The following is a 12,844-nucleotide window of genomic DNA, read 5'->3' as shown; positions in this document are numbered from 1 at the left end:
TACATTGTCATTGTCCATACCGACATCAACTACGTCTTTGTGACAAGGTAACAGTAAAGGTATTGATGATATAACTTCACATGAGAATGATGCATCCCTAATTAACTTAAATACATCATGTGTTGAGTTACCTATTGATTTGAGCACGCCACCTATTTTAGAGAATCATGTTACAATCATGAATGCATCATGTGATCAAACAACTGAAATACCAACAATTTTGAGTGCACCCATTGAATTAACTATTGATGCAAAAGAACCAATGTTTAATCATTTTGATATGACCTCTAATCTTGGTGATGATTCTGTGTCCAATGACTTACTGCATGTTTGCTTATTTAAGCATGTTGTAGCATGTAAATTTGGTGCAAGTAAGGTTTATTCATCAATGTTGGGATGGTTTAATGATGAATATTGTCAATCTTTTGATAGGAATAAGAGCTTCACTTATATGTGCAAACTGAGTTGCAATATTTTCATGCCTTCTACTTATGATAATATTTTGGCTTTATATTTTATGATCTATGAAAGTTACTCATGTATACATGTGTGATATGTGCAAAAATCAAGGGAAGTAAAAATGGATGACATATACATATACAACATGTATACCTTGTCTCTTTTGTTAGCCACATTTCAGATTAAACAACGCCGAGGACGGCTTTGTTTTCATAAGGGGGAGGATGATGAGGACATGACTACCTTGGATACAACCAAAATTATTGCATACATGCATATTTGTCAGGTGATTTCTAGTGCAAACTATTCAATAATCTATTTATGTTATCCAGAACAAAAATACTTCACACACTTTTGTGTTTTGTCTAATTGCAGGTGTATGGGATATTTGTACAATTCACATATGAAGATAAGGGAGAAAGAGATGTTTAAGTGCTGTTCAAAAAGTTCTCTCACGTCACTTTTGGGCCAAGAGAAGATAGAGTCCAAGTCTCTCATGTTCTGGATTCAGATTCGGACTACACAGACATACCTGACTTAAAACGCCAACAATTTTTTCATACGGACTCCGAATTGGCTGATTCTTTTTTTGTTGGAATCTAGATTTTGTGCTCTTTCCATCCCAATTGGATTCACCTTCTAATTCGTCCGGAGCGTTGAGATATCGACGAAACAATCAGACGCTGCAGCAGAATCCGAGTCAAACAACAAGTCCAAAGGTGTTGCATCACCTCCACTTTGGCCCATGAGCCTTGTATGACCTAAGATTGGTTTTAGGATGCCTTGGGACGTTCTCCCACCTCCTTGTCCGCCACCCCTTCCTCCTATATAAGTAGATCCATCTAGTAGCTTTTTCCTTGGGTTTTTTCTAGATTAAAAGTTCGCCATAGCTGCAACTTCGCGTACTTTGTTTGTGTTCAACGACCAGACAAAGGCGTCACAGAACCACACCTTGATCAATAAAGCTTTCATCTTATATTCGCAATATCCAGATTGCAATCTCAGTTTCTTGCTTGTTGTTCATTTGCTCCCAGGAAACAGACCCTCGTGGTCAGGTTGACGTGCTCCAGCATGGTCAATAACCTCTCGGAGTTGGTTTAGCGATTGCTAAGGCGTGACGTCCTCGCACGTTCGTAGTCGGATCTTCAAAGTCGACTTCCACCAAAGCGATATCCATCATCTCATCAAAAGACGGGACACCTTTGCCTCTATCACTCCGCGCCTGTGGCTTGCCTCCCTTGCACCGAAGAGGAAGTCGGTGCTCTGCACCCGCCTGGCACCCGCCTGGCGCCCGCCTGGCCTTGGTCATCATGGCTCACGTCAGCTGAGCCTCATGAGACAGCTGCATGGATCTCTCCGCCCCTCAGGAGTCCTCCTGAGGAGGCCAACCCCTTCAGGGTTCTTGGCGTCGTTCGCCTTGCGAGGCTTGGCCCCTCGCGAGGGTCTTGCTGTGTTGGTGTTGAAGCTGGGCCGTACCAGGCCATCGATGGAGCCACGTGGTGGGTCGTAGGCATGCTCGCGCTTGGCTTCCAGGCGAAGCCAAAGGGCAAGTGTGGAGCGCCGCGGGCCCTAACAGCCTGCGGCCTTGATGACACGTGGCGATTGATTGGACGTGGGCAACTCTGCTTCCCCATGCTGCCTCAGCAACTCCTCCCGTCTCACAAAAAGGGGTGCTGCCTTCCGCCAGGCTTTCATTGTTCCTCCTTCATCTTGCTCCAGATCCCCTACGCCCCCCAGTGGAAGAGCTCATCAGATTTGCCGATTTCCCACCAAATCTCCTTCCTGATGGCCGCCGAGAAGATCACGACTTCTTCCTCGGCTGCCATCTCCACCTGGTATGAGCCAGGGCTGTTGGCACCTTGCATGCCCGGGGAGAAGCTTCAGGCAACGCTCCTCCTGATAGCGAGCGACGACAATGAGTGGGGAAAGCCCGCGCTCCGGGTCGCCACCGCTGCCCCGGAGCCGGCGGGTAGCAACTTCTTCCCCTTCTTCATGCACAGCGTCTTCTCCGGGCTGGTACCTCCGTTCTCCCCCTTCTTCTTTGCCGTCTGTCACGCCCAATATGCGACCCTATCCAAAAGGAACTCGAAGGTCCCACCAAGGATAGACCCGCATATTGAAACGCTTTTGCAAGGTGGATATCATTACATCAACATTACATAATAGATGGGGATACATACAAGAGGCATAGAATGCCACACGAATACAACAATACATCATATACAATATCAACATCCGACTACGAATGAAACACAAACAGAAACTCAAACGACATCCACCCTGCTAGCCCAGGTTGCCGACCTGGAACCTATCCCCTGATCGAAGAAGCAGAAGAAGAACTCCAAAACAAGCAAACTTCGCTCTCGCGTCATGATCATCGCATAACATGTACCTGCAACTGTTGTTGTAGTAATCTGTGAGCCACTAGGACTCAGCAATCCCATTACCATGGGTATCAAGACTAGCAAAGCTTAAAGGGTAAGGAAGGGGTAAAGTGGTGAGGTTGCAGCAGCGACTAAGCATGATATGGTGGCTAACATATGCAAATAAGAGCGAGAAGAGAGCAAGCGGAATGGTCGTGAAGCGAGCAATGATCAAGAAGTGATCCTGAACTCCTACTTACGACAAACATAACCTGAAACCGTGTTCACTTCCCGGACTCCGCCGAAAAGAGGCCATCACGACTACACACGCGGTTGATGCGTTTTAATTCGGATCTGGTGTCAAGTTCTCTACAACCGGACATTAACAAATTCCCATCTGCCCATAACCGTGGGCATGGCTTTCGAAAGTTCATACCCTGCAGGGGTGTCCCAACTTAGCCCATGATAAGCTCTCGCGATCAACGAAGGATATACCTTCTCCCAGGAAGACCCGATCAGACTCGGAATCCCGGTTTACAAGACATTTCGACAATGGTAAAACAAGACCAGCAAAGCCGCCCGAATGTGCCGACAAATCCCGATAGGAGCTGCACATATCTCGTTCTCAGGGCACACCGGATGAGCAAGACGATGGGCTGGCATAGAACCTGGTTGCCCAGGGGGCGCCGGACATCGCTCGGTTTGGACCAACACTTAGACAAGCATTGGCCCGGGGGGCTAAAAGAAAGATGACCCTCGGGCTCCGGAAACCCAAGGGAAAAAAAGGGCTAGGTGAGGCAAATGGTAAAACCAAGGTTGGGCCTTGCTGGAGGAGTTTTATTCAAAGTGAACTATCAAGGGGGTCCCATAAATCACCCAACCGCGTAAGGAACACAAAATCCGGGAACATAACACCGGTATGACGGAAACTAGGGCGGCAAGAGTGGAACAAAACACCAGGCATAAGGCCGAGTCTTCCACCCTTTACCGAGTATATAGATGCATTAATTAAATACGAGATATTGTGATATCCCAACATAAACTTGTTCACCATGGAGCAATCTTCAACTTCACCTGCAACTAACAACGCTATAAGAGGGGCTGAGCAAAAGCGGTAACATAGCCAAGCAATGGTTTGCTAGGAAGGGTGTCAAAGGTTAGAGGTTGACATGGCAATTTGTGCGGCTTGAAGAGTAAATGATAGGTAGCGTAGCAAAGCGATAGAACGAAGCAACTAGCATAGCAATGATAGTATCGAGATCCTGGGTAGCGGTCATCTTGCCTGAAATCCTGCTAGGAAGAAGAGCGAGTCCATGAAGAAGACGAACGGGAGCAGTCGAACAAATCTTCACAATCGCAACATTACCGGAACTAAGAAGCAACACTGGAAAGAAACAAACAACATGGTAAATGCACAAGCATAAACATGGCATGATGCACAATCAAGTATGATGCATGACCGGTTTGAAAGCATGGCAAAGTGCACAAACAATACTACAAATTAAGTGGAGCTCAATATGCAACGAGTTGCATATTGATGAAACTTCACAACAATTATTTAGTTCTCTCCCGTTTAAACTACTCAACAATATTAAATGTTGGTTAACATGGCAAGAGGTGAAGCGTAATAAAACTACCAATCTAGGCAAGTTTAAATGAGGCCGGAACAACAAAGAACAATTCCGGAAAACCCTCATATGCATATTTTGGATTTGCTACTGTTCTGCCCTAAACACAATTTTAATGTTGTTCAACAATAAAACAAAGTGCACCATGTTAATCTAGGCATTTTTCCACCCCATTTACATATAAAGTTTATTTAAAACCGAGCTACGGTTATTTAGTTATGAAATAAATCATTTTAACATGGCATTTGAGCAAATTTAAACAAACAACATTTTTAAACATTTAAACATGGATGCAAGCAGCATATTATGAAACTAGATGAGATTTTAAGCATTTTACATATATAATTCATTTACATATGATGCATGAATGATTAGTTATTAAATGCATGAACAATAAGGGTTTTTCTATAAAACTGCAAATTCACTGGACAATTAGGCAAATTCTCTGACGCTGGAAAAAAACAGACGCGGGCCAAAACTGGCTGGGCCAACAGTGAAAAAAAAGGAGGCGCTGGGAGCGGCCTCACCCATGGGCTCGGCCCAAACGGGAAGGCGGCCCGCGGGAGGGCGCAGTGGAGCAGGCCGGCGGGGGTGGCCGGGCGCACTGGCCTCCTGCGGATCGGGGCCACATGCAAGGCAGCGATTCGACGCGTGCGCTAGCACGGTCAATTCACAGGGTCAACGCGAGCGCCTGACTCGTCCTCGAAGCAGAAGAAGCAGGGGCGCGATGACGCCGGCAGGGTTTGGCGACGGGGACGGCATGGAGGCGAACGGAAGCCGGGTGCGACGGACGGGTGGTGTAGAAGACCACGGCAGCGGAGGCTACTGGCGCGGGGGCGAGGAACGGAAGGCGGCGGCGACGAGAGGACGATGCTCCTATGGGTTTCCTGGAGAAGAGAGAGCAGGTGAAAGCGGGATCCACAGGGAACGGGGGAAGAGACGGGAAGGAGAAGCAGTGAGCGGGGCGGCGCCGTGACCGGAGTTGGAGACGAGGTGGATCGAATGCTCGGTGTCGGGGAGATGGAGCTCGGGCTCCTGTTGGTGGGTGGAGGAAAACAAGGAGTAGGGGATCCCGAGGTGGATCGAGAGCGAGTGGCGGCGGCGATGGGGACAAACCTCCTAGAAATTAGGGTTGGGATGATTTGGTAGGTGATGGTCTTATATATAGCAAGTGGATTTTTTGGATAGGGGCATTTGGTCCCTCCAATCTTAATCGGACGGTCCCGGGTAAAATAGGCAGGGAGTCCAAATAATAAAACGGAGATGTTTCAAAGATGATTGGAGATGATCCAGACCCGTTGGCCATGACCGCGCGGGTCGGGTTCGGAAGAGGTTTCGGACGCGCGCGAGGGGTTTGCGGGCTGTGCAGAGAGGGTAGGAAGCCGGGTAAGAGGGAAACAAAACCTGGTTGAACTCGGATCGGTCAACAAAAGCAAGGGGGGACGCGACAACTACGAGCGAATGCAAGTTTTAAAAACAATGACATCAACGAGTGCCGATGTAATGCAAATGATGATGTGAGATGAGATGCATGACATGAACAAAATGCAAAACAAAGGACAAAAATCCAACCACGAAGGAAATACCATATCGCATCTCCGGAAAAGGCAAGAGTTGGAGTTGCGAATATGGAAAGTTGTATCCGGGGCATTACAACAGTCCACCACTACGAGAGGATCTCGTCCCGAGATCTAGGATGGCACCGGAGAGAAACAAAAGAGAAAGATAAGAGGTAAACTAAGTTGCTTCTTTGACAAACGAGTGAAACCACGGTCCTTGAGTGGTTGAAAACTTGAAAGAAGAACACAACTGAGTTGAACAAAAATGAGAGCATTGTGGTAGAAAAATAGAAACAAGGAACACCATTTGAACCTTGGAGGTTACAAAGCTATGAATGACGAGTACAATGGACAAGAAGGAATTGAACCCGCTCTGGTTGAAACAAGATAAACAAGGAACACGAACGAAAGAATGCAGGCAGCACTCCGGTAGAAAGGAGAAGCAAAACTTGACAAAACGGGAAGAACTTGGAAAGAGGACATGACACTCCGGTTAGATGCCCAAGCACGAAAAGAACATGATCCTCACAATTCGAGATGATGAGCGAAGAGAGCAACATCACAATGCCTCCGGAAGAAAGAATAGAAGATAGATCATTGGAATAACAGAATGGAGGAGAAAATGCCAACTTCTGCCACAAATGAGCTTGGAAAGCATCCTTCCGAGAAGGTTATAATGGAGTCTTTGGAAAACCAACAATGAAAGGATATGATCCTCGTGGGCTTATGTAGACATCTCAAAACTTGAGGTGAAATTCTGCCACTAAGGAATAAATAATATAATTGATAACACCGACGAGATGAAAAATTTCTTCCACCAAGATGATAGAGAGATAACTTGAATCATTGATAAGCACCACAAAAGCAACAATCCTTAGTGAAGGCTTTAGGTGAAATATGACACAAGATAACTCCAACAATGAGGTTGATGGATTTAAAATACCTCATTCTTGACAACATGTGAATCATGAAACACGAACTCGAATTGTCAAGAATGACATAACACCACCTCAAGAGATAAGGTAGAAGGAATTGCACTTCGAAATGCAAGAAGAAGAATACTTGAACGCCTCAAAACAAAACATGTGTTGAGCACTATGTTTAATTTTGAGTATAGCTTGGCAGATCATAACTTCGAGAGAAATCTTGAAGAACAAAATGAGAATGAAAGGAATCCTTGATGAACCATCATGTAGAGCCTCCATGAAGAACTCCGGTAATGAAAGGATGATAGAAAGAAAGAGAAGTTGAAAACACAAGGTGAAGCCTTGCGATGATTTAGATGGAGCTTTGCGACGATATAACTGAGAAAACTTGGAACTCCGAAAACGAAAAGATGAAACATCTCGAACCGGGAAATGTGACATGATGAACAACTCCAGAAAGAAGAAACTAGATTACTTGGATGAAACAATAATAAGAATTACGTTATGCCTATCCTTCACCAATTTAAATTGATGACAAGCAACGGATTTGGCATACCACCGGTGGGATTGGAAACAACGAATGAAATGATACGGTAGCAAAGGAAGTGGAATCTTGAACGAACCACCGTAAAAATTGGAAAAGAGAGTAGCAAGGGCACAATTCACCGATTTTTTTTTGAAAACGAATGAAGATACTTGAAGGGATTTAGATACATGAGAACGAAGAGAACATGAACTGATTAGAGGATATTTGAACGATTCACCGGTAAGATTTGGAGAACGGTAGCTACACGCTGAGAATGAAGAATTATGACATGATGGCCTTCAGAGGAAAGAAATGGAAACAACTCAAGAAATGCTCCAGATGGGTGAAAAGAATTCCCACAATCGAAAACAATTATGACAGGATGGCATCAAACTTGAACTACACATCTTCGGGAGAACGGGTAATGATTTAAGAGGAACTTTTCTTCGGTCTTCACATGTAGAGAATGATGAGGAGCACCACCATGAATTGTTGAGATACTCCGGGAGAAAATTAGAAAGGTTGAACCAACGATGAAAAGAATTTGAAAGATCTTGGAGAAGGCATGTGAATGATGAAAATTCATTCTTACGTCAAACTTTGAAATGAATTTGAGAATAGTTCCGAGAAAATTAGAAGAGTCAGGTAAGATCCTGGGAAAAGACCTGTGGGTTAGGGCCCACTCAAAAGAAAACACTGTTGAACAATTTTAAAAAGAGATTGCACCGGTTGAATTAAATGGCTTGAATGAGATAATAATCTCGAAATATCTTGAACAGATTGAGAATGGAAACACAAGTCTTGTGAAATATCTTCAGCACTCCAGGACAAATGAATAGGAAGAAGTGAATGATTAAAAGGTGCATCGGCATGAGAAAGCATTAGAAACGAGGAAAGGAATATGATGAATATCAAAAGCTTGAATTGGATCCACCGGAGAAGAAACAACAATGAAGGATGATGAACTTGAAACTGTTGAGCATCTTCATGGGAAATCACCGGATAAGAACATTGAAAGAAAAGAATGAAGAGACTTCCCACAAATAAAAGGATACATGATTAAGAAATCTGAGTCCTTAAAGAAAAAGGGTGGGAGGGTGGGAAAACAAAGGCAACTTGGGGCAGATGGAATGGATACCGTTGAAGAAAACTTAGAATTGATCTTGCGGATGTTGAAAATGATCGGATCCACTTGAAGAGAAGCACACCGGTTGGAAAATAATTAACATGACAACCTCAATGATCAAGAAGGATTAGCACTCCCATAGAAATATGAGAACACCGCTTGAAAGGTATGGAATCAACACTTGACATTGAAGCAACTCGAATACCACAACTCAAAACAAAACAATGGATTGGCTTGCAGAAATAAGCCGGAACAAATACATATGATAGAGATTTACCCAATCCCATATCATGCATCTGTCGGAAAGATATTCTAGGAGCTACTTGAATTCCCACCTATAAACTCCCGAAACTTTCTGGTTATGCAATCTGGTGTTGGGGATACAGGGGAAGCAATATATCTCACCCAAACTAACAATACCTACATCCAAGCTGTATCCATCCGTCAACACATAACCAAGAAACCTTTGGAAATCGTGTACCTCAACCTTCAAAAAGCATCCGTTATACGAGTTATGGCAATACTCCCGAACTCCCGCCCCGGGACTGGGTGGCGTCGAGGTTATCTCACCAACAACTGCATAAAAGAGATTTTCGATGTCGGCAAAACTCAGGTATTCCGGAATTGCAACGATAACATTATGACGACAACACCTCGGAGCTCAACTCCCCGGGTCACTGCCACATAAAAGACAGGAGGCACCAAGAACAATGTTCTCGTCACAAAACCATCAGAACGATTCCAAGATACCCGCGTGATCCTAAAAAAAATGTAGTGAAATTTGAGGAGAGGAAAGACAAAACATCTACGTCAGGAGACCTAACCAGAGCGATGAAGGGGGCTGAGGAGTAAAAAAGAATCCTATTCTCTGATATATATAATCCTAAGACTCAAAAATAGTTTTCTTCTAGACTCAACAACAGCCAACAATCAAGGGGGCTCCTATGGTCGGTCGAGCCTCTGATACCAACTTGTCACGCCCAATATGCGACCCTATCCAAAAGGAACTCGAAGGTCCCACCAAGGATAGACCCGCATATTGAAACGCTTATGCAAGGTATCATTACATCAACATTACATAATAGATGGGGATACATACAAGAGGCATAGAATGCCACACGAATACAACAATACATCATACACAATATCAACATCCGACTACGAATGAAACACAAACAGAAACTCAAACGACATCCACCCTGCTAGCCCAGGCTGCCGACCTGGAACCTATCCCCTGATCGAAGAAGCAGAAGAAGAACTCCAAAACAAGCAAACTTCGCTCTCGCGTCATGATCATCGCATAACCTGTACCTGCAACTGTTGTTGTAGTAATCTGTGAGCCACGAGGACTCAGCAATCCCATTACCATGGGTATCAAGACTAGCAAAGCTTAAAGGGTAAGGAAGGGTAAAGTGGTGAGGTTGCAGCAGCGACTAAGCATGATATGGTGGCTAACATACGCAAATAAGAGCGAGAAGAGAGCAAGCGGAACGGTCGTGAAGCTAGCAACGATCAAGAAGTGATCCTGAACTCCTACTTACGACAAACATAACCCGAAACCGTGTTCACTTCCCGGACTCCGCCGAAAAGAGACCATCATGGCTACACACGCGGTTGATGCGTTTTAATTTGGATCTGGTGTCAAGTTCTCTACAACCAGACATTAACAAATTCCAATCTGCCCATAACCGCAGGCACGGCTTTCGAAAGTTTATACCCTGCAGGGGTGTCCCAACTTAGCCCATGATAAGCTCTCGCGATCAACGAAGGATATACCTTCTCCCAGGAAGACCCAATCAGACTCGGAATCCCGGTTTACAAGACATTTCGACAATGGTAAAACAAGACCAGCAAAGCCGCCCGAATGTGTCGACAAATCCCGATAGGAGCTGCACATATCTCGTTCTCAGGGCACACCGGATGAGCAAGACGACGGGTTGGCATAGACCCTGGTTGCCCAAGGGGCGCCGGACATCGCTCGGTTTGGACCAACACTTAGACAAGCATTGGCCCGGGGGGGCTAAAATAAAGATGACCCTCGGGCTCCGGAAACCCAAGGGAAAAAAGGGCTCGGTGAGGCAAATGGTAAAACCAAGGTTGGGCCTTGCTAGAGGAGTTTTATTCAAAGCGAACTGTCAAGGGGGTCCCATAAATCACCCAACCGCGTAAGGAACGCAAAATCCGGGAACATGTCACATCCCTGGTCCTGGTATGCATTAGGCTAGCGCTTCATGTGTGCATCATGTTTAACTTTTCAAATGAATTTGAAATGGGGATGTTCAAACCCTAGTACCAAATGGAATTCAAATAGGTTCAACCTAAAAATATTTTTAGTGAATCCAAATGGCTTTCAAAAATGTTCATCATTTCTGGAAAATGCTAGAACCATAACCAGAGGTGTTGCACATTTTTCCATGACATATTTGGTCATTGAATTAAATCATATGTACTTTGCATTTGGGCATTTAAATGCTAATAAATATTTTAAATTCTCAAATAATTCTGAACTTAAGTGTGGGCTATTAGGAATAATCCCAACAGAGCCCACAATTATTTGCAGGATTTTTGGAAACGCTTTAGTATTTTTAATAAAGCCAAACATCTGCAGAAAAATAGGAAACAGAAAATAAAAGAGAGAGAGAGAGAGGACTACCTGGCGCTTACCTACAGCCCAGATGCCCACTACTGTGCGGCCCAGCCCACCAGGGGCATACCTGTCTTCAACCTCTGCCTACTGGCAGAGGCAAGCCGAGCACGGCACCCGCGCGTGCCGGCACGCAGCTGCCTCCCTGCCTGGCTGCCTCCCCCTCCCCCTGGATGTCTCCCGCAACACCACGCTGCCCCCTGCCTCTCCCCTCACTCTCTGCTCTCCCACCTCCTCTGGCTCTCACTCTCTCGCAGCCCCGAGCAACACAGAGAGCCGCCGCAGTGCGCCGACGAGCACCAGCACGGCCACCGGCCACCCCACGCCGCACCGACGCGCCCAGAAGCTCCGCCACTTCGTCCTCGACCTCCTCACTGAGCCACGCCCCATCGGATGCCCTTGAACGCCGGCCACACTGTCTTCTTCAACCTCGGTGCGCCAAGATCGCCATCACCGCCCCGCTTGCTCCGGCCCCTCCTCGAGCTCGCCGACCAGCCCTACACGATCCCCGTGAGCTTCTGCACCATTTCCCCTTTGTCTCCGCGACGTTTGCTAGTTCTAGTCGCCGTTTTGCCGATGACCGAAACCCGCCGCCGCCTGTGACCGCCCCCGACGTGCCTCCGACCACCTAGCGGCCCGGTTGTCGTGCTCAGCTTCCTCCCCGCGCTGTGTGGAGCACGTAGGTGCGTCGCACGAGCCTCCCCGGCCACCGTAGCGTCGACCCCGAGCTCGCCCGAGCTCCGGCGACCACCACTATCGACGCTGATGACGACTCCGGCCATCTTAGGCCCAGCCGCTGCCACTACTCGACGCGGACAAGCGCCCGCATCACGTAGACGCCCTCCGCCGGCCATTTGGTCGCCGGAGGAGGAAACCCGCACCTGTCCACCGTCTCTGGCTCCGCCGGCGATGAGCCGCGGGTCAACTCCGGCGAGTTGACCCGGGTTTGACCGTTGACGTTGACTGGATGGGCCCAAGCTGACTCCCCTGAGTCAATGACAAGTGGGACCCCCCCTGCTAACTAACCAGATTAGTTTAAACTAAAATTAGTTAATCTAATTAACGGCTGACACGCGGGACCCACTGGTCAGTTTGACCTGGATGTCCCCGTTGACCTCTGATGTCCGCGGTAAACATGTGTGAAGAAGTACACCCCTGCAGGGTTAACATCATCTATTCGAATATCCGTGTCCGCGGTAAAGGACTTCTGGGTTGCTTATATCAGTTCATAGACAAGTGAAAGTGGATACTTTAAAATACGCAAGATAAGCGTGAGTGCTATGGATGGCGTTCTCGTAGGGAGACGGGAGTGGATCCATAGTGGTGTATTGGTTGGTGAATATGTGGACTCGTGTGCGCCACCTCAAAAGAGTTAATTGCAGTCGTAGTTCAAGATAGCCACCGAGTCAAAGCTGGCTTGCTGCAGTTGAACTCCACCATCCCCTTTGTTGATAATGATGCATATGTAGTTAGTTCTGATGTAAGTCTTGCTGGGTACATTTGTACTCATGTTTGCCTATTTTATGTTTTTGCAGAGAGACTTCAGTCTCACTAGTAGTTTCGCGTGGACTTCGACGTTTAGCTTGTTACCTCAGCTACGATCTTGTGCCCTC

Source organism: Triticum aestivum, chromosome 7B, assembly GCF_018294505.1.
Source record: "Triticum aestivum cultivar Chinese Spring chromosome 7B, IWGSC CS RefSeq v2.1, whole genome shotgun sequence".
NCBI classification, from domain to species: domain Eukaryota; kingdom Viridiplantae; phylum Streptophyta; class Magnoliopsida; order Poales; family Poaceae; genus Triticum; species Triticum aestivum.
Note: the sequence above shows the minus strand (reverse complement) of the source record.